A 24,752-nucleotide genomic window follows, 5' to 3' on the forward strand; every position below is an offset into this window, starting at 1 on the left:
AGAGATACAAGAGATCATCTCTGAATACTACCAGAAACTCTATGCCCAGAAATTTGACAATGTGAAAGAAATGGATCAATATTTGGAATCACACCCTCTCCCTAGACTCAGCCAGGAAGAAATAGAGCTCCTGAACAGACCAATTTCAAGCACTGAGATCAAAGAAACAATAAAAAATCTTCCAAACAAAAAATGCCCTGGTCCAGATGGCTTCACTCCAGAATTCTATCAAACCTTCAAGGAAGAGCTTATTCCTGTACTGCAGAAATTATTCCAAAAAATTGAGGAAGAAGGAATCTTCCCCAACACATTCTATGAAGCAAACATCACCCTGATACCAAAACCAGGAAAAGACCCAAACAAAAAGGAGAATTTCAGACCAATCTCACTTATGAACATAGACGCAAAAATTCTCAACAAAATCCTAGCCAATAGATTACAGCTTATCATTAAAAAAGTCATTCATCATGATCAAGTAGGCTTCATCCCAGGGATGCAAGGCTGGTTTAACATACGCAAGTCTATAAACGTTATCCACCATATTAACAGAGGCAAACATAAAGATCACATGATCCTCTCAATAGATGCAGAAAAAGCATTGGATAAAATCCAGCATTCTTTTCTAATTAGAACACTGAGGAGTACAGGCATAGGTGGCACATTTCTAAAACTGATTGGAGCTATCTATGACAAACCCACAGCCAATATTTTACTGAATGGAGTAAAACTCAAAGCTTTTCCTCTTAGAACTGGAACCAGACAAGGTTGTCCTCTGTCACCTTTACTATTCAACATAGTGCTGGAAGTTCTAGCCAATACAATTAGGCAAGACAAGGAAATAAAGGGAATCCAAATGGGAGCAGAGGAGGTCAAACTCTCCCTCTTTGCTGACGACATGATCTTATACTTAGAGAACCCCAAAGACTCAACCACAAGACTCCTAGAAGTCATCAAAAAATACAGTAATGTTTCAGGATATAAAATCAATGTCCACAAGTCAGTAGCCTTTGTGTACACCAATAACAGTCAAGATGAGAAGCTAATTAAGGACACAACTCCCTTCACCATACTCTCAAAGAAAATGAAATACCTAGGAATATACCTAACGAAGGAGGTGAAGGACCTCTATAAAGAAAACTATGAAATCCTCAGAAAGGAAATAGCAGAGGATATTAACAAATGGAAGAAAATACCATGCTCATGGATGGGAAGAATCAACATTGTTAAAATGTCTATACTTCCCAAAGCAATCTACCTATTCAATGCCATTCCTATCAAAATACCAACATCGTACTTTCAAGATTTGGAAAAAATGATTCTGCATTTTGTATGGAACTGGAAAAAAACCCCGTATAGCTAAGGCAGTTCTCTGTAACAAAAATAAAGCTGGGGGCATCAGCATACCAGATTTTAGTCTGTACTACAAAGCCATAGTGCTCAAGACAGCATGGTACTGGCACAAAAACAGAGACATAGACACTTGGAATCGAATTGAAAACCAAGAAATGAAACTAACATTTTACAACCACCTAATCTTTGATAAACCAAACAAGAACATACCTTGGGGGAAAGACTCCCTATTCAATAAATGGTGTTGGGAGAACTGGATGTCTACATGTAAAAGACTGAAACTGGACCCACACCTTTCCCCACTCACAAAAATTGATTCAAGATGGATAAAGGACTTAAACTTAAGGCATGAAACAATAAAAATCCTCCAAGAAAGCACAGGAAAAACACTGGAAGATATTGGCCTGGGGAAAGACTCCATGAAGAAGACTGCCATGGCAATTGCAACAACAACAACAATAAACAAATGGGACTTCATTAAACTGAAAAGCTTCTGTACAGCCAAGGAGACAATAACCAAAGCAAAGGGACAACCTACACAATGGGAAAGGATATTTGCATATTTTCAATCAGACAAAAGCTTGATAACTAGGATCTATAGAGAACTCAAATTAATCCACATGAAAAAAGCCAACAATCCCATATATCAATGGGCAAGAGACATGAATAGAACCTTCTCCAAGAAGACAGACGAATGGCTAACAAACACATGAAAAAATGTTCATCATCTCTATATATTACAGAAATGCAAATCAAAACAACCCTGAGATATCATCTAACCCCAGTGAGAATGGCCCACATCACAAAATCTCAAAACTGCAGATGCTGGCGTGGATGTGGAGAGAAGGGAACACTTTTACACTGCTGGTGGGACTACAAACTAGTACAACCTTTCTGGAAGGAAGTACGGAGAAACCTCAAAGCACTCAAGCTGGACCTCCCATTTGATCCTGCAATCCCATTACTGGGCATCTACCCAGAAGGAAAGAAATCCTTTTATCATAAGGACACTTGTACTAGACTGTTTATTGCAGCTCAATTTACAATCGCCAAAATGTGGAAACAGCCTAAATGCCCACCAACCCAGGAATGGATTAACAAGCTGTGGTATATGTATACCATGGAATACTATTCAGCCATTAAAAAAATGGAGACTTTACATCCTTCGTATTAACCTGGATGGACGTGGAAGACATTATTCTTAGTAAAGCATCACAAGAATGGAGAAGCATGAATCCTATGTACTCAATTTTGATATGAGGACAATTAATGACAATTATGGTTATGGGGGGAAACAGAAAGAGGGAAGGAGGGAGGTGGGTGGGTACTTGGTGTGTGTCACACTTTATGGGGGCAAGACATGATTGCAAGAGGGACTTTACCTAACAATTGCAATCAGTGTAACCTGGCTTATTGTACCCTCAATGAATCCCCAACAATAAAAAAAAAAAAAAAAAAAAATGTGTCAAACTGTTTATAAAACCAGTGTATGGTGCCCCAAGATCGCATTAATGTACACAGGTATGATTTAATATTAATTAAAAAAACAAAAAAAAACATAAGATGCCGGGCATGGTGGCTCACGCCCATAATCCTAGCAATCTGGGAGGCCAAGGACAGTGGATTACCTGAACTCACAGGCTTGAGACCAGCCAGAGCAAAAGCAAGACCCTGTCTCTACTAAAAATGGAAAAACTGAGGCAAGAGGCTCTCCTCAGCCCAAGAGTTGGAGCTTACTGTGAGCTATGACACCATGGCAGTCTACCCAGAGTGACAGCTTAAGACTCTTTTTTTTTTTTTAGCTTAAGACTCTTGTCTCCAAAAAAAAAAAAAGAATAAATATTCGGAGTCCGAGCTCAGACAATTAAAAAACAAAACAAAACTGAAAAGAAAAATCTAGGCTCAGTGCCTTTAGGGCACTGGCCACATACACCAAAGCTGGTAGGTTTGAGCCCAGACTGGGCCTGCTAAAACAACAATGACAACTGAAACCAAAAAATATCTAGGTGTTGTGGCGGGTGCCCACAGTCGCAGCTACTTGGAAGGCTGAGGCAAGAGAATAGCTTAAGCCCAAAAGATTGAGGTTGCTGTGAGCTGTGACACAACAGCACTCTACAGAGGGTTACATACTGAGACTCCTGTTTCAAAAAAAAAGAAAGAGAAAGAAAAAACAAAAATCTGAGGAATGAGATGTCCTTAGGGAGATTTGAAAATTTCCAAAGTATTTATGGGACTCCTGAAGATTATGTGCACAGGAGGGATGAGCAAATGCCCAGCAAAGACCTGACAAAGACCAAATCTCTCACTTTCGCTTGACTCTGAGGCTCTGTGCAAGAAGGAAGTGAAAGCTAAGATAGAGCTATAAACTGCTGGGGTGTGGAAAGAATGTTCCAACATATATAGCGCTCCTTGGTATAACGATGGGAGACATTTTAGCTTAAGAAGATCTCTGTCAAGTCATTATCTGATGGCACAAGTCTTCAGTAGCTATATGTGATATGAAGCCAAAAGAATTAGTCCAGAAAAGTCACTAAAGGAAGAATAAGAACAAACAACAACAACAATAAACCTTGGGGCTGAGGAAGGGGGAAATCTGATTACCAGCATTACCATATTATATTATTTAAAATATAGTGTTTTTGACAAAAAAATTATAAGACACATAAAGAAACAATGAAGTATGGCCCATACAGGGAACGATCATCAGAACTTATCCCCGAGCAAGCCCAGATGTTGAACTTACTAGGTAAAAACTTTTAGGGCACCTTAATATGTTCAAAGAAAAAAAGGAAATCATATCTAAAGAACTGAAGGGAAGTACAACAATGATGCCTCCCCAAAGAAATAGTACCAAAAAAGAGACTGAATTTTTTAAAGAAACTATATATTCTGGATTTGGAAAGTCCAATGACCAGAAAAAAAATTTGCCAGAAAAGTTCAACAGCAGATTTTTGCTGGCTGATGAAAGAACCAGTAAACTTGAAGACGAGTTAACTGAGTGGAGAAAATTTAGAAAAAAAGAAGGAAGAAAAATGAACAGTACTTTGGAGACCTGTGTAACATGACAAAGAGTATCAACATTTCTATGCTAAGAGTTTCAGAAAGAAAATGTGAGAAACAAAGGTGCAAAAGAAATACATGAAGAAATAATGACTGAAAATTTCCCCAAATCTGATGAAAAACATTAATTTATGCACCCATCACTCACAACAAATCTCAAGCAGAATACAAAAAGACACACATATAGACACACCATAGTCAAACTGTTGGAAGCACAAGAGAAAATCTTGACAGCAGCAAGATAAAAACTATGCATTACACTATATAGAGAAAAAAATCAATATGATTAATGGTTGACTTTTCATCTGAAACAAAAGAAGACAGAGAGAATAAAATAACAAAATGCCATATTAAAAGTGTTAAAATGAAAAACAAGAATTCGATATCCAGCAAAATTATCCTCCAAAATTAAGGCTAAAACAGACATTCCCAGATAAGCAAAGATGGAGAGAATTCATTGCTAACAAACTTCTTTTACAAAAGTACTAAAAGAATAGACTAAAAGATTGACTCTAGTGACATGAATTATCGGGGAAAAATAAACAGCAATAGAAATGATAAACATGTAAATTGATATGTAAAAGATTCTATAGATACATATTTCTTTTTCTTAACTGTTTTAAAATAAAACTGTATAAAGCAATTAATTATAACACTACACAGTTGAATCTGTAACACATACACAGGTAATATATATGCCAATGATAGCAAATAGGATAGAGGAGAGCGTAGAACTACGTTGGAATAAAGATTTTATATTTTACTGAATAGTATTAATTTGAAGTAGATTATGGTGAATTAAAATGCATATTATCCCTAGAGCAACAACTAAAAAAAAATTTCTTTAAAAAGTTAGACTAGAGCAACGTGGTGGCCGAGTAACAGCTTCCTTGCACCTGGGCACCATGAGTCTGGGGAGATAAGACTCCAGACATCTCTGGCTGGTAGGATTTGCCTATAATCATCCCTTTGACGATACAGGGAGTTAGCAAGAGGGACCCCAAGAGGAGGACAAAAACAGTGGAAAACTGGCAAGTAATCGCGTGTGTTCGATAAGTCTAATCCCACCGACAGCTGTAAGTGCAGTAGCAGTGAGACTGCGAACTGGGAAGGCCTTACCTGTGAACTGTTTTGGTGTTTTTGGACTTGGCACTCAGTTGAACTGCCTTGGGGAGAGCTTGAGGGGGAGTGCGGGGAACTTTGGGCATTGTCTGGGACCCCAGACTGAGTCACTAAGCTGGACGGACGGAGCTAATAGTGTTTGGCTGTGGGCCGCAGGGAGCCATTGTGAGAGACTGCCAACAAGGTCAACCCTAGGGGTTGCAGAACAAGGATCGGGCAGGAACTAGTAACCTAGTGACTGAGCAGCCTAAAGGCAGGGTCTGAACCGCCTTACAGCCGTAACCCTCAGGGCTGAGTGAGATCAGTTTTGGCACACTGGGTAAGTGGATAGCCACTTCACAAGTGATTTCAGCGACAAGCACTTTCCTGGGAAAGCTTCTGCTTAGTAAGTTCAAAAGCTTACAGTGCCTTTTAAGAGGACTGAGGAGAGACTTAGGGTGTCTACCCTGTGGGGTTTGAGAAATCACCAGAGGCCTGCAGTCGTATCAACATGGTAATTAAGATTTCATACCCCAGAAGACCACCTGTTGCTCAAACAATACTCAACAAGATATATATACTGCTTCGTTTTTGGTTATTTTTTTGTTTTTCGTTTATTTTGATGTTGTTGTTTTGTTTTTTAATTTCAACCTTTTCCGTACAGATTTTTTCTTTTCTTTCTCCAGTTTTCTAGTATAAATACAATTTCCCATTTCTGACTTTTTCAATAACTAGAACTTCATTTTTGCTAGTGTTTCTACCTCTGTTATTTGGTTTTTTACCCAATTTTATCCCGTAAAGTTTTCTGTTTGCTTGTTTTGGTTTGATTTATAGCATTTTTGTCTTTCCTCTCTACTTGGTAGAGGTGGGGTACTGTGTCTGATCAGGTTAGCAAAGAGTTGCTGACCTCAAGGGAACCACCCAACCAGACACCCCTAGAGTTTGCAGTTTTTTAAGTTTGTGTCAAAGTATCCGACTGTACACCTATATTGCTCTGTCTCCCTCTTTCTGTGCCTCTCTTCTTTTTGCCAATATTCCTTTTACCCACCCCCTCTCCTTTCTCTACTTTCTTTACGTTCTTTCTTCTTTCTTTCATCCCTTCTTGCTTTTCAACCTTCTCATCCCTCTGCTCCTATACCAAAAGGACTCATCGAAACCTTAGTCCACAGGTACGGGAACTTAAAGAGCAAGAGGAAGTGAAAGGAAAATTAGGGCAAGGAAACAGATAAAAGAAATCACTCATGAAGAATCACCAGAAAACTCCAGGCAACATGAAAAACCAATCCAGAACAACACATCCAAGGGACCATGAGGTAGCTACTGCAGAGGATTCCACCAATAAAGAAATGTTAGGAATGACAGAAAAGGAATTTAGAATATACATGTTGAAAACAATGAAAGAAATGATGGAAACAATGAAGGAAACTGCTAATAAAGTGGAAAATAACCAAAAGGAAATCCAAAAACAGAATCAAATAAGAGATGAACGATATGAAGAATACAGAAAGGATATAGCAGAGCTGAAGGAAATGAAACAGTCAATTAGGGAACTTAAAGATGCAATGGAAAGTATCAGCAACAGGTTAGACCATGCAGAAGAAAGAATTTCAGAGGTAGAAGACAAAGTTCTTGAGATAACTCAGATAGTAAAAGAGGCAGAAAAGAAGAGAGAGAAAGCAGAACGTTCACTGTCAGAATTATGGGACCTTATGAAGTGTTCCAACATACGAGTTATAGGAATTCCACAAGGGGAAGAAGAATGCCACAGAGGAATGAAAGCCATACTAGAGAATATTATAAAAGAAAATTTCCCAAATATCACCTAAGATTCTGACACACTGCTTTCAGAGGGATATCGGACCCCAGGTCGCCTCAACTCTAACCGAGCTTCTCCAAGACACATTGTGATGAACCCGTCCAAAGTCAAGACAAAAGAAAAGATTCTGCAAGCTGCCAGGAGTAAGCGCCAGTTGACCTACAGGGGCAAATCCATCAGAGTGACCGCAGACTTCTCTAATGAAACTTTCCAAGCAAGAAGACAATGGTCATCTATCTTTAATCTACTTAAACAGAACAATTTCCAGCCCAGAATTCTGTACCCTGCTAAGCTAAACTTCAAAATTGACGGAGAAATCAAATCATTTATGGATATACAAACATTGAGGAAATTCGCCACAACAAGACCAGCTCTACAGGAAATACTTCAACCTGTTCTGCACACTGACCACAATGGATCAGCAGCAAAGTAAAAACTCAGAAATTAAAGGACAGAACCTAACCTCCACACTGATGCAAAAGATAAAACTAAGCAATGGACTCTCACAAAATAAGACGAATAGAACACTACCACACTTATCAATTATCTCAATAAATGTTAATGGCTTGAATTCCCCACTGAAGAGACATAGATTGGTTGACTGGATTAAAAAACACAAGCCATCCATTTCCTGTCTGCAAGAAACACACCCGGCTTCAAGAGACAAATTAAAACTCCAAGTCAAGGGTTGGGAGACAATTTTTCAGGCAAATGTAATTCAGAAGAAAAGAGGAGTTGTGATCTTATTTTCAGATACATGTGGATTTAAAGCAACTAAAGTCAAAAAAAACAGAGATGGCCACTTTATATTGGTCAAGGGAAAAATACAAACACAAGACGTTTCAATTCTAAATATTTATGCACCCAATTTAAATGCTCCCAGATTCTTTAAACAGACCTTACTCAAGTCTGAGCAATATGATATCCGATAATACCATAATAGCAGGGGACTTTAACACTCCTCTTACAGAGCTGGACAGATCCTCTAAACAGAAATTAAACAAAGACGTAAGAGATTTAAATGAGACCCTAGAACAACTGTGCTTGATAGATGCATATAGAACACTCCATCCCAAAGATAAAGAATACACATTCTTCTCATCACCCCATGGAACGTTTTCCAAAATTGATCATATCCTGGGACACAAAACAAATATCAACAGAATCAAAAGAACTGAAATTTTACCTTGTATCTTCTCAGACCATAAGGCACTAAGGGTGGAACTCAACTCTAACAAAAACGCTCAACCCCACACAAAGGCATGGAAATTAAACAATCTTCTGTTGAATAAGAGATGGGTGCAGGAAGAAATAAAACAGGAAATCATTAACTTCCTTGAGCATAACAACAATGAAGACATAAGCTACCAAAACCTGTAGGATACTGCAAAAGCAGTTTTGAGAGGAAAATTGATTGCTTTAGACTCCTACATTCGAAAAACAGAAAAAGAGCTCATCAACAAACTCACAAGCCATCTTATGGAGTTGGAAGAAGAAGAACAATCTAAGCCTAATGTCAGTAGAAGAAAAGAAATCTCCAAAATCAAATCAGAGATCAATGAAATTGAAAACAAAAGAATCATTCAGAAAATTAATGAAACAAGGAGTTGGTTTTTTGAAAAAATAAATAAAATAGATAAACTATTGACCAGACTAATGAGAAATACAAAAGTAAAATCTCTAGTAACCTCAATCAGAAATGATAAAGGGGAAATAACAACTGATCCCACAGAGATACAAGAGATCATCTCTGAATACTACCAGAAACTCTATGCCCAGAAATTTGACAATGTGAAAGAAATGGATCAATATTTGGAATTACACCCTCTCCCTAGACTTAGCCAGGAAGAAATAGAGCTCCTGAACAGACCAATTTCAAGCACTGAGATCAAAGAAACAATAAAAAATCTTCCAAACAAAAAATGCCCTGGTCCAGATGGCTTCACACCAGAATTCTATCAAACCTTCAAGGAAGAGCTTATTACTGTACTGCAGAAATTATTCCAAAAAAATCAGGAAGAAGGAATCTTCCCAAACACATTCTATAAGCAAACATCACCCTGATACCAAAACCAGGAAAAGACCCAAACAAAAAGGAGAATTTCAGACCAATCTCACTCATGAATATAGATGCAAAAATTCTCAACAAAATCCTAGCCAATAGATTACAGCTTATCATCAAAAAAGTCATACATCGTGATCAAGTAGGTTTCATCCCAGGGATGCAAGGTTGGTTTAACATATGCAAGTCCATAAACGTTATCCACCATATTAACAGAGGCAAAAATAGAGATCATATGATCCTCTCAATAGATGCAGAAAAAGCATTGGATAAAATCCAGCATCCTTTTCTAATTAGAACACTGAAGAGTATAGGCATAGGTGGCACATTTCTAAAACTGATTGAAGCTATCTATGACAAACCCACAGCTAGTATTTTACTGAATGGAGTAAAACTGAAAGCTTTTCCTCTTAAAACTGGAACCAGACAAGTTTGTCCTCTGTCATCTTTACTATTCAACATAGTGCTGGAAGTTCTAGCCAACTAGGCAAGACAAGGAAATAAAGGGAATCCAAACGGGAGCAGAGGAGGTCAAACTCTCCCTCTTTGCTGATGACATGATCTTATACTTAGAGAATCCCAAAGACACAACCACAAGACTCCTAGAAGTCATCAAAAAATACAGTAATGTTTCAGGATATAAAATCAATGTCCACAAGTCTACAAGTGAGTAGCCTTTGTATACGCCAATAACAATGAAAATGAGAAGCTAATTAAGGACACAACTCCCTTCACCATGGTTTCAAAGAAAACAAAATACCTAGGAATATACCTAACGAAGGAGGTGAAGGACATCTATAAAGAAAATTATGAAATCCTCAGAAAGGAAATAGCACAGGATTTTAACAAATGGAAGAACACACCATGCTCATGGATGAGCAGAATCAACATTGTTAAAATGTCTATACTTCCCAAAGCAATCACCTATTCAATGCCATTCCTATCAAAATACCAACATCGTACTTTCAAGATTTGGAAAAAATGATTCTGCGTTTTGTATGGAACCAGATAAAAACCCGTATAGCTAAGACAGTGCTTAGTAATAAAAATAAAGCCCGGGGCATCAGCATACCAGATTTTAGTCTGTACTATAAAGCCATAGTGGTCAAGACAGCATGGTACTGGCACAAAAATAGAGACATAGACACTTGAATCGAATTGAAAACCAAGAAATGAAACTAACATCTTACAACCACCTAATCTTCAATAAACCAAATAAGAACATACCTTGGGGAAAGACTCCCTATTCAATAAATGGTGTTGGGAGAACTGGATATCCACATGTAAGAGACTGAAACTGGACCCACACCTTTCCCCACTCACAAAAATTGATTCAAGATGGATAAAGGACTTAAATTTAAGGCATGAAACAATAAAAATCCTCCAAGAAAGCATAGGAAAAACACTGGAAGATATTGGCCTGGGGAAAGACTTCATGAAGAAGACTGCCATGGCAATTGCAACAACAAAAATAAACAAATGGGACTTCATTAAACTGAAAAGCTTCTGTACAGCCAAGGAGACAATAACCAAAGCAAAGAGACAACCTACACAATGGGAAAGGATATTTGCATATTTTCAATCAGACAAAAGCTTGATAACTAGGATCTATAGAGAACTCAAATTAATCCACATGAAAAAAGCCAACAATCCCATATATCAATGGGCAAGAGACATGAATAGAACCTTCTCCAAGAAGACAGACAAATGGCTAACAAACATGAAAAAATGTTCATCATCTCTATATATTAGAGAAATGCAAATCAAAACCACCCTCAGATACCATCTAACCCCAGTGAGAATGGCCCACATCACAAAATCTCAAAACTGCAGATGCTGGCGTGGATGTGGAGAGAAGGGAACACTTTTACACTGCTGGTGGGACTGCAAACTAGTACAACCTTTCTGGAAGGAAGTATGGAGAAACCTCAAAGCACTCAAGCTAGACCTCCCATTTATCCTGCAATCCCATTACTGGGCATCTACCCAGAAGGAAAGAAATCCTTTTATCATAAGGACACTTGTACTAGTCTGTTTATTGCAGCTCAATTTACAGTCACCAAAATGTGGAAACAGCCTAAATGCCCACCAACCCAGGAATGGATTAACAAGCTGGGGTATATGTATACCATGGAATACTATTCAGCTATTAAAAAAAATGGAGACTTTACATCCTTTGTATTAACCTGGATGGAAGCGGAAGACATTATTCTTAGTAAAGCATCACAAGAATGGAGAAGCATGAATCCTATGTACTCAATTTTGATATAAGGACAATTAATGACAATTAAGGTCATGGCTGGGGGGGAAGGAAAAGCAGAGAGAGGGAAGGAGGGAGAGGAGAGGGGCCTTGGTGTGTGTCACACTTTCTGGGGGCAAGACATGATTGCAAGAGGGACTTTACCTAACAAATGCAATCAGTGTAACCTGGCTTGTTGTACCCTCAATGAATCCGCAACAATAAAAAAAAAAACAGTAGGTAATTCCGAAAAAAAAAAAAAAAGTTAGACTAATACATATATATATATATATTTTTTTTTTTTTTTCCAGTTTTGGCCAGGGCCTGACTGGAACCCGCCACCCCCAGTATATGAGGCCAGCATCCTACTCCTGGAGCCACAGGCACCGCTCAGACTAATGTATTTTTTAAATAATTTTTATTTCAAAATTTTAAGGGGTTGCAAGTGTTTTTATAACAGACAAACTATATAATGCTGAAATCAGGGCTATTTGTGTGCCAGTCACCAGAATAATGTACATTGTACCAACCAATTAAGTTTTTATCTCTCATTCCTCCCAGTTTCCACTGTCCTTCATGTCCTACATAACCATAGGTACCCATTGTTTATTAGTGAGAATATGTGGTGTTTTATTTTTCCCATTCCTGAGATACACCACTTAGGGTAAGGTTCTCCAGTCCATACAGGTTGTTGCAGATGACACTATTTCATTCCTTTTTATGGCTGATTAGTACTCCATAATATAAATATACCACATATTCTTTGTCCACTCATCCACTGCCAAGCACTTAGGTGGATTCCATATCTTTACAACTATAAATTATACTGTGGTAAAAATTTGGGTACAGGTGTTTTTTTGGTCTTTTTGATATAATGACTTCTTCTCCTTTGTACAGATACCCAATAGTTGAATTACTGGATCAAAAAGTTAAAATATTGACCGAGGTATTAAAATTATATCCTAAAAATATGTATTTAACAAAAGAAATCAAAGAGGAAGAGAATAAATATGATAGGAGACTTACACAGAACAAAAAGCAAAGGATCAACACTATCAATAATTATATTAAATGTGAATAGTATAAACATCCCAACCAAAAGACAGGTATTATTAGATGGCTAAAAAAGAGCAAGATCTAAATACATGCTGTCTAAAAGAGACATATTTTAGATTCAAAGATATAAAAAGGATGAAACTTAAAAGATGGAAAAGGATAGGCTCAGCATGGTTGCTCATGCCTATAATCCCAGGACTTTGGGAGTCAGAGGGAGGAGGATCATTTAAGGCCAGGAGTTTGGAGGGGGTCTGGGCAATACAGTGAGACCATGTTTATAAAAAAATACAAATATAAAAACTAGCTAGGTATGGCGGTGCATGCCTGCAGTCCTAGCTACTTGGGAGGCTGAGGTGGAGAACTGTTTGAGCACAGGAATTCAATCTTATTGTTAGCTATGACTGTGCTACTACTGTACTCCAGCTTAGGTGACAGAGCAAGATCCCATCTCTTAAAAAAGAAACAAAATGATGGGAAAAGATATGCCATACAAAGAGTAACCAAAAAAGATCAGGAATGGCTATATTAATAATAGATAACACGTAACTTAAGATAAAAACATTATACAACAAAGAGAGAGATTTCATAATGATAAAGAGGTCAAAACCCCAGGAAAAAATAACAATGATAAACATATACACACTTAGCAACAGAACCACAAAATGCACAAAGCAAACTTGACAAAAAAGAAAGAACTACACTGTTGAATGATAACAACTGATGTCTACAGCCACCCAATAACTGATATAAACAAAATCGTCAGGGATAGAGAAGACTAAACAACATAATCAACCAACTCAATCAAACTGATTATGTAAAACATTCAACCCAATGACTGTAAATTATACATTCTTTTCCAGTACATATAAGCCATTTCCAAGGACAGATTAAATGCTAAGTTATAAAACAAGTCTCAATACATTTTAAATGACAGAAATCATACAAAGCATGATCTCCAACCACAAATGAATTAAATTATAAAGCAACAACCGAAAATAGATCAAATGAATCCCTAAATATCTGGAAAGTAAACAATACACTTCTAAATAATCCATGGGTCAAGAAGAAATCAGAGTCCAGGTGCGGTGGCTCACGCCTGTAATCCTAATACTCAGGGAGGCCGAGGTGGGCTACTTGGGAGGCTGAGGCAGAGAATCACTTGAGCCCAAGAGTTTGAGGTTGCTGTGAGCTATGATGCCATAGCACTCTACCAAGGGTGACAAAGTGAGAATCTGTCTCAAAAAAATTAAGGAAGAAATCAAATGAAAAATGAGAAAATATTTGAAACTGTATGAAAATGAAAACACAACAAATTTATGGGATTCAGCTGGAGCAGTGTGTTGAGGGAAATTTGTAACTTTAAAAACTCACATAGAGAACAAAAAACGATCTCCAATAACATAAGCTTTCATGTTAAGAAATTAGGATAAGGGAGGATGGGCGGAGGGAGGGTGATTGGTGGGATCACACCTATGGTACACCTTACAAGGGTACATGTGAAACTTACTAAATGTAGAATATAAATGTCTTAACACAATAACTAAGAAAATGCCAGGAAGGCTATGTTAACCAGTGTGATGAAAATTTGTCAAATGGTCTATAAAACCAGTGTATGGTGCCCCATGATTGCATTAATGTACACAGCTATGATTTAATTAAAAAAAAAAAAAGAAAGAAAGAAATTAGGATAAGAAGAGTAAATTAAGTTCACAGCAAGCAGAAGAAAAGAAAAATATAAAGATTAGATCTAATAAAGATTAATTAACTACTGGACTAGAATACAGAAAAATAATCAGGAAAAAATATCAGTGAAACCCAAAGTTGGTTCTTTGAAAATATCAACAAACTTCCCAAATCTTCAGCTAGATTAAAAAAGAAAAAAGATACCAATACCAAAATCAAAAATGAAAAAAAAAAAAAAAGACACGTCACTACTGACTCTAAAGAAATTACAAGGATTATAAGAAAACATTATGACCCATATGCTAACAAATTACATAATTCATATGAAATGAAAAAATTCCTGAAAATATCAAACTATTAAAACTGGTGAAAAAACAGAAAATCTCAATAGTTTTTAAGGGGTTACTTATTAAAAGTCATGTCTCAAAGAAAAGCACAGATCTAGATGGCCTCACTGGATAATTTTATCAGATACTTAAAGGAACAATACAAATCCTTCAAAAACTCTTCCAGAAAATAAATGGGAAAACAATATTTACTGCCCAACTCATTCTATGATGCCAGTATTACTCAGATAACAATCATGACAAAAATTTCTCAAAAACAGAAAACTACATAACAGCACAGATTTTGTGTCCTAACAGACACAAAAATTCTTAAAGTATCAGCAAACTGAATCCAGTAATATATAAACAGAATTACACATTATAATTAAGTGGCACTGATCACAGGAATGCAAAGTTGGTTTAACATCAAAAAATCAATTCATGTTATATACCACATTGATAATATAAAGACAAAAACCACATTAATCATCTTAATGGATGCAGAAAAACAACTGACAAAATCTAATACCCATTCATGATTTTTAAAAAAGCCTCTCAAAAATTAGCAATAGAAGAGTATGTCCTCAACTACATAAAAGAGCATCTTTAAAAATCTGAGAGGTAGAGCAGCGCCTGTGGCTCAGTGGGTAGGGTGTCGGCCCCATATACCAAGGGTGATGAGTTCAAACCTTGCCCCAGCCAAACTGCAACAAAAAAAGAGCCGGACGCTGTGGCAGGCACCTGTAGTCCCAGATACTCGGGAGGTTGAGGCAAGAGAATCGTCTAAGCCCAGGAGTTGGAGGTTACTATGAGCTGTGACACCACGGCACTCTACTGAGGGCAATAAAGTGAGACTCTGTCTCTAAAAATAATAATAATAATAATAATTCCAGAGGTAACATCATGCTTAATGTTTTTCCTTTAAGATCAAGGATAAGGCAAAGATGTCTACTTTTACCATTTTACAACACTGTACTAAAAAGTTCAAGCCAGTACAATAGGTACAAAAAGAAATTGAAGGTATTAATTTTGAAGAGGAAGAAGTAAAACTGTCTTTGTTATCAGTTGACATGATTCTGTATATAGAAATCCTGAGGAATAATATATACACATGCACCCCTATACACACACACAACACACACGCAAACAAAAAAAAAAATAAATAAATAAATGAGCACAGCAAGGTTACAGGTTATAAGATTGATATGTAAAAACCAACTGTATTTCTATATACTGGCAACAAAAATTATAAAATAAAATCAATAAAATAATTCATTCAAAATAACATAAGAATAAAATACATTAAAAAATTCAATAAAAGAAATGCTAAAAGGTTGGGCAAAAAAAAAGGAAATACTAATAGGTTGGGCATGGTGGTTCACGCCTGTAATCCTAGCACTCTGGGATGTCAAGGTGGACAGATCGCTTGAGCTCACATGTTCCAGACCAGCCTGAGCAAGAGCAAGACCCTGTCTTTAAAAATAGCCAGGCATTATGGTGGGTGCCTGTAGTCCTACTTACCTGAGAGTCTGAGGCAAGAGGATTTCTTCAACCCAGGAGTCTGAGGTTGCTGTGAGCTAAGATGCCATGGCACTCTACCGGGGGGCAAGAAAGTGAGATTCTGTCTAAAAAAAAAAAACATGCTAGACTTTTATACTGCAAACTACAAACTACAACAACAACAACAACAAAAAATAGCTGGGCAATGTGGCAGGCACCTGTAGCCCCAGCCACTTGGGAGGCTGAGGCAATCGCTTAAGCCCAAGAGTTTGAGGTTGCTGTGAGCTGTCACACTACAGTACTCTACCAAGGGCGACACAGTGAGATTCTGTCTCAAAAAAGAAAAGAAAAGAAAAAGAATCATTCTGCTAACATTGAAGGAAAAAGGAAACCATAATACCCATTTTTAAATAAAAATTTTAATTCTAAGTTAACGGTTACTTTTAAATTTTTAAATTTAAATTCACATTTTAAAATTCAGAAAAGGGAAACAGTCCTCTTTGACAGTCATTCCCATTGTGGTCCCCTCATCCCTCTTGCTCTACCCAAAGATAACTACTGTAAAGAAAATTTATTTTACTTTATTTTTTTATGACAATCTCACTTTGTTGCCCACATTAGAGTGCCGTGGCATCAGCCTAGCTCATAGCCTACTTCAAGCTCCTGGGTTCAAGCAATCCTCCAGTCTCAGTCTCCCAAGGGCCTGGAACTACCTGTGCCTGCCACAATGCCTGATTAATTTTTCTATATTTAGTAAAGACTGGGTCTCAGTCTCGCTCAGTCTCATCTCAAACGCCTGAGCTCAAGCAATCCTGCTGCCAGTGCTACAATTATTGGTGTGAGCTTGGCCTATTTATCTTTCTAGGTATTCAAAAAAAAAATTCATACATACACAGAAGAATCTATATTCAGTGTGTAGTTGTTTTTCTTTTATAGAAATGGCATTAGGCTGCATATTTATCTTACCACTTATTTTTCATGAAGCAATTTCTTTCTAGAGATAGAGCAATATAATTAATGTAAGATAGAATTAATTCCTGGTGTTTTATAATATCCCATAATACAACTAAAATTTTTGTCCAATCTTTCATTGGACAGATGTTGAAGATATCTCTCAATATTTTAATATTATAAATAATACTGTAACTGACATCTTTGTATATTTTCCTTCTGATCATGTAAAAGTGTTTATTTGTGGCAAATACTTAGAAAAGAAACTGCTGGGTCATAGGCTGTGTATGTATTGACTTCTTAATTGACACTGTCAAATTAACCTCCAAAGTATCTGTATTAATTTATACTCTCAGCAATATGGTATGAGAGCACTCATATTCTAGCAGGCTATCTTTTTCTTGATTTGCAGGAATTCTTTATGTATTTGGCTACTAGGCCTCCATGAGTAGCAAATATATGGTGTAGTAAATATTTTCTCCCACTCTATTTTAGTGTAACTTTATGTGTGTATTATAAAAGATGTTAAAATTTTGTTGTAAATGTTACCAATATTTTCCATTATTTTTGCTTACCAAATGATTATAAATTATTTTTCTTATGTTCAGCTTTACGTGGTTAAAATTTTGGGGTTCTGTGTTTATTTAAGTCTTTAATCCACCTAAAATTTCTCAATGTACCACAACAGTGGAAACTAATATGGACAGATTAAAATTAAACAACATTAATAGATTAAAGGAGAAAAATCTTATCATTTCTATAAAGGCAGGAAAAGCATCTGACAAAATTAAAAATCTACTCATCAGGCCATATGTGGTGACTCACTCCTGTAATCCTAGCACTTTGGGAGACCAAGGCAGGTGGATTGCTTGAGCTTCCAAGAGTTCAAGGCCACCCTGAGCAAGAGTGAGGCCTTGTCTCTGCTAAAACTACAAAAGAACTAGCTGGGTATTGTGGGAGGCGCCCATAGTCCCAGCTACTTGGGAGGCTAAGGTAGGAGGATCTCTTGAACCCAAGAGTTTGAGGTTGCTGTGAGCTACAATGCCACGGCGCTCTACCCAGGATGACAGAGTGAGACTCTATCTCAAAAAAATAATAAATAAACAAATAAATAAAAATCTATTCATCAAAAAAATTCAGTAAACTAGGAATAAAAACTTCCTTAATTTAATGAAAGATGTCTTTTTTAAAAATCACATATAGCAAACATTTAATGGTGAAACACTGAAAATTACTTTTGAGGTGAGAAATAAGATCAAGATGCCACTGCAGTATGTGGGGCTTGAGGTCCCAGTCAGTACAATAGAGGGAAACAAGGTATGAGTGAAAAAAAAAAAAATCAAAACTTTCATTTTTACATGCCATCTATAATAATATACATGGAAAATAAAAAACAATTAATGAAGAAATTGTAAGAATTAACAAGTGAGTTTAACAGGTGGCAATTAGTATCATTTTATCCAAAACTGATCTGCTGGCCCCTCAGAAATGCAGTTGGCTCCCTATTAACTTCCATACCAACTGGACTCAGGCAAATGTGTAAGATGATCAATTCTTTCTATGAAGCCTGGGCTCTCGCTTCTTCACATTATGTCAAGGGAGAGGCTGGTACTTCCCCCACCAGAATGCTGACAGAGGCCACTAGCATACCATATCATATACACTTAGAAGATTTGGATCTCATCTGCTGATTATTCCAGAGAGGGACTACTTCCCCTCAAAATTTATGCTGGGCTGTTAAACTTGGGCTGAAACCAAACTTACGCCACATTATATTATTTTTGTGTCCTGTCCCCAAAATTACTACCTTATCCCATAGCCTTTTGTGTAGTTGGAGCTTTTGTACTTCATGCAGCTTAAAAACTACAAAGCCCAAGGATCCTAAGACCTAACTTAGTCTGTGAAAATGCCCTGCTAGACTTTTCTACTCTGACCTATAAAGAATGAGAAACAGGGGGACCAGTGTCTGTGGTATCACTCTAGTCTTTCTGAGTTTCCCCCCATGAATGTTTGTCCAATAGGCTCTGAATGAGTTCTGCTTGGCTACCTGTGCTTAGATACATGTAAGTTGTCACAGTAAACTGGGCATCAAGTCAGGTTTCTACCATGGCCTTCCGGAAGTAAACCAAAGAAACAGAGATGAAAGACTCATTCTGGCATTTTGTCAGTATGCCCATTTATTGGGATGTCTGATCACTACCTACCTATGGGAGGAGTACTGGGACTCTAAAGTCCCAATGAATGAAAACTCTGGGGATTAAGAGTGCTAGGTTAGAACTCACTGGTTGTTATTGATGGCCTTGGTAGGAATCTTTCAGGAAGAGGCAAACTCCACTGAAGGGAAGGCTAAGCAATTCCTGATGAAATTATATAAAAGCACACAGAGAAATAAGGTTACAAAAAAAGAGCTGGGAAATACTTTTACAGAAGAATAAAGGAGGAAGATTTTCTCTAGCATATATCTACACTAATATAAAGCTATTATAATAAGGCAATGTGTTGCTGGCACAGTCACAAAAATATAAAACAGTGGAGAGCAAGAATCCAGAAATAGATCAATCCATATAAGGACATCTGATTTATAATAAAGCCAATATTGCATAGCAGAGGGTATAGACATACATTTCAACAACAGTGCTGAGGCAATTGGGTATTCATATGAAAAAAGGAAATTGCTACCTTATCCCATAGCCTAAAAAAACCAATTAGATTAATTCTAAGTAGATTACAGACCTAAAACATGGAAGTTGAAACTATAATGCTTATAGAATATATTACAGAGAATATTTTTGTGAACTTAGGGTAAGAAAACATTTCTTGAGCAAGACAACAAGAATATTATTTCTAAAGTAAAAGACTGATAAATTTGATCTCATTACATTTAAGAAGTCTGGTCATCAAAAGACACCAAGAAAGGAAACAGAGAAGATAAAGTACGGAAATGGCTATTTGCAACACACACAACCAACAAAGGACGTACATTTAGAATACATAAAGAACTCCTAGAAATCAATGGGAATAAAGCAGATTACCCAATAAAAAACTGGGCAAAACTCAAACAAGTGTTAATAGAAAAGACATCCAAATGGATAGTAAACATGAAAAAGGTTGTCAAACTTCTTAGTAATTAGAGAATTACAAATTAAAACCACAGTGATCTGACAAGGATGCCAATATAATTCAATGCAGAAGAGTCACAAAATAGTACTGAGATAACTGAATATCCACATACAAAAGAGTAAAGCTGAATCTCTACCCCATACCACACACAAAAATGATCTCAAAATGGATTAAAGACCTAAATGTAAAAGACAAAACTATAAACCTCAGAAGAAAACATAGGTATAAATCTTTCTAACTTTGAATTAAGCAAGGGTTTCTTAGGTATAACATCAAAAGAATAAACAATCAAACATAACACAGATAAACTGGATTTTATCAAAACTAAAAACTTCTGTGCTTCAAAGAATACTATAAAGTGAAAAGACAAGCCCAAGTATATGAAGAAGTATTTACAAACTCTCTGATAAGAGTGTTGTATACAAAATATATGAAGAACTATTATAATTCAAGAATAAAGACAAATAACCTTATTTTTTTAATGGGCAAAAGCACTGAATAGACATTTTTCCAAAGAAGATATACAAAAGACCAATAAGCACATGAAAAAGTAATCAGCTTCATTAGTCATTAGGGAACTGCAAATCAAAACCACAATTAGATTCACACCACTTCCTCAAACCTACTAGAGTGGGTACAATAAAAATGATAACAGTGAGTATGTGGAGAAACTGGAACTCTTATACACTACTGAAAAGAACGTAAAATGGCACAGTCCCTTTGAAAAACAATGTAGTTGGTCTTCAAAGAGTTAAACAGTGTTACATTATGACCCAGCAATTTTATTCCTAGAAATATACGCAAAGAACTGAAATGTTATGTTCACGTAAAAAAATAAGACATGATTTAGCAGCATTTTTCATAAGAGACAAAACTAGATACAATGCACATGTCCACCAGAAGATGAATGGATAAAATACGCTATACCTATCTAAGGTGATATTATTCAGCTATAAAAAGAATGAAGTACTGATACTTCTACAATACAGATGAGTCCTGACAATATTACACTAAGTGAAAGAAGCCAGAAATGAAAAAGTCACATATTGTATGATTCCATTTGTAGGAAATGTCCAGAATGGGAAAATCTATAGAGACAAACAATAGATTTGTATTTTCCAGGGGCAAAGAGAAGGGAAGACTAGAGAGAGACTATGAATGGTTTAGGGATTTCTTTTGTGGATGATGAAAATACTCTGGAATTCACAGTGTTAGTTACATAATTTCACGAATATACTAAAAATTACTGAACTGCATACTTTAAAAAGGTGAGTTTTACAGTTACCAATTAAAAAAATACAAGATAGCGCCCACCTTAGAAAAAAAGCATAAGCAATCAAAGAAAACATAGATACTGTAGACCTGAAGTCTGATCCTGCAATTCCTCTTCTAGGTGTATATCCAAAGGACCAAAAATCATTTGGCAATAAAGATATTTGCACCTGATTGTTCATTGCAGCTCAATTCATAATTGCCAAGTCACGGAAGAAGCCCAAGTGCCCATTGTGATATATGTATGCCATGGAATATTATGCAACACTATAAAAAATGGAGACTTTACCTCTTTTATGTTTAAATGGATGGAGCTGGAAAATATTCTTCTTAGTAAAGTATCTCAGGAATGGAAAAAAAAATCCAATGTACTCAGCACTACTGTGAAACCAATTTATAATCACTCACACTTGCATACGAAAAATGAAACACAACTATAGCCTAGGATGAAGGAGGGAAGGTGAGAGACAGGGGAAGGGAGGGGGTGGCTCGATAGAGGGAGGGTTAGTAGGGGGACGCACCTATGGAGCATATTGCAAGTACAAATTGGATCTATCAGGTGTGGAACACAAATGTCTTTACACTGTAATTGGGTAAATGAGGTGAAGGCTATGTTAGTATGATGTAAGCACTCCAATTTGTACAAATAATCAACACATTGAATCCCATAATGACATAAATGTATTTATGATCTATGTACAAATGACTTAATAAAAAAAAATAAGAATGTCTTCATCAGTGGAAAGAAAAAACATAGATAAATGAAAACTTCTGTGCTTAACAATATCAAGTCTGGCCCCCAGAAAATCTCATATTGCTAGCTAGAATGTAAACTGGTAAATCACTTTTTTTTTTAAATTCTGACATTACCTACATAAAATACATACATAATGATCTAGCAGTTTCACTCCTAGATACATATCCTAGAGAAATGCATACTGACATACGCAGTAAAGCTATGGTAACAGGATAGTATTGGTACACGTATGCTGTTTACAGCAGTTTTACTCATAACTGCCATTACAGAAAAAAAAAACCAATGTCCACTAATAGAAGAATAAATAAACTGGGAAATTATCAAGGAAATATAAAATGTAATTTAAATGAACTAGAGCTATAAACAAAAACGAGGATGAAAATTATAACAATACTAAGTGGGAAAAAAAATAAGACACAAAATGCAGCATGATTTTATTGACAGAATGTTCAAAAGAAGGCAAAACTAAGTTTTACTGTTTAGGGATGCAGTATAATATATTAGAAAATATATTTTGATATATTTAAAATTGAATTTGGATATTGGCCCTCTATCCAGCAACCTTGGTAAATACATCGATTCTAATAGATAATATTAATATATTGATTATTTTGCATTTTCTAAAATAGTGTGATGTCTTTCTTTCAAATCTTTAGATATTTTATTTTTCTTCACTTAACGCACATAGGAGATAAAGTATCTAAAGAAAGACAAAAAAAAAAATAAAGTATCTAAAGAAAAGCAAAAATATGACTACCATGAAAGTAGGGTAGTGCCTCTTCTGGAGGTAAAGAGTTATGATCACATAGGACACATAGAGCCTTCCTAGGGTACTAGAGATGTGCATGTGGTGAAAAAATGTTCATCATCTCTATATATTAGAGAAATGCAAATTAAAACAACCCTGAGATATCATCTAAGGGTTGAGAATGGCCCACATCACAAAATCTCAAAACAGCAGATGCTGGCGTGGATGTGGAGAGAAGGGAACACTTTTACACTGCTGGTGGGACTGCAAACTAGTACAACCTTTCTGGAAGGAAGTATGGAGAAACCTCAAAGCACTCAAGCTAGACCTCCCATTTGATCCTGCAATCCCATTACTGGGCATCTACCCAAAAGGAAAAAAATCCTTTTATCATAAGGACACTTGTACTAGACTGTTTATTGCAGCTCAATTTACAATCGCCAAAATGTGGAAACAGCCTAAATGCCCACCAACCCAGGAATGGATTAACAAGCTGGGGTATATGTATACCATGGAATACTATTCAGCTATTTAAAAAAAATGGAGACTTTACATCCTTCGTATTAACGTGGATGGAAGTGAAAGACATTATTCTTAGTAAAGCATCACAAGAATGGAGAAGCATGAATCCTATGTACTCAATTTTGATATGAGGGCAATTAATGACAATTAAGGTTATGGGGGGGGAGGAAAAGCAGAAAGAGGGACGGAGGGAGGGGAGTGGGGCCTTGGTGTGTGTCACACTTTATGGGGGCAAGACATGATTGCAAGAGGGACTTTGCCTAACAATTGCAATGAGGGTAACCTGGCTTATTGTACCCTCAATGAATCCCCAACAATAAAAAAAAAAAAAAAAAAGAAATGTGCGTGTGGTCACTATGTGGATGTTCCATGGTAACTACATATAATGTACACACACTGTAAGTTTCATGGATTTTCCTATATGTACATTGTATTTCTCAATTGAAAAATTAAAAAAAACCAATATTGCATATTCTCTTGGATTTAGGATTCTAAATAGAAGGTTGATTTTGTTATCGATGATGTATAGATCAATTAGTCTTGCATTTTTATACTTGATTTTTTTTAGTTTCTGAGAGAATTGTGTTAAAAGTCTCCCATGAACAGATCAAGAGGACTTAATTTCCAGTATTTCTTTAAGATTGTTCTTTACCATTATTTACCACATTGCCATCCTCTGGAATTTTAGAGCTTGCTACTAATTTTAAAAAGTTTTTTAAAAATCACTGATTTAGGGGAGGGGGGCGGAGGGAGGGGGATTGGTGGGATTACACCTGCGGTGCATCTTACAAGGGTATATGTGAAACTTAGTAAATGTAGAATGTAAATGTCTTAACACAATAACTAAGAAAATGCCAGGAAGGCTATGTTAACCAGTGTGATGAAAATGTGTCAAACGGTCTATAAAACCAGTGTATGGTGCCCCAAGATTGCATTAATGTATACAGCTATGATTTAATAAAAAAAAATAATAAAAATTTAAAAATCACTGATTTAGAATTACCAGTTTTACTAATTCCATTGTTTGATATTACTTTTTTTTTCAATTTTACCTCTTATATTTCACTATTGCCTTCTGATTATCTATTTCTTCATGCTACAGCTAACATGGATGGTTCTTACAAAGTAATTGGTAAACTATTTATGGTAAACCTTTATGTTTAAAATTAACTTTTACCCTTACTGTCGA

The 24,752-nt window shown here is 36.3% G+C and overlaps 1 protein-coding gene across 2 annotated transcripts in view; it reads right to left on the minus strand.

The window, feature by feature from the left end:
* Positions 1 to 24,752, minus strand: part of COPG2 (COPI coat complex subunit gamma 2) — a 195,203-nt gene that overhangs the window by 94,913 nt on the left and 75,538 nt on the right. The window lies entirely within an intron of this gene.

The sequence above is a fragment of the Nycticebus coucang genome, chromosome 11 (assembly GCF_027406575.1).
Source record: "Nycticebus coucang isolate mNycCou1 chromosome 11, mNycCou1.pri, whole genome shotgun sequence".
In the NCBI taxonomy this organism is placed as follows: Eukaryota; Metazoa; Chordata; class Mammalia; order Primates; family Lorisidae; genus Nycticebus; species Nycticebus coucang.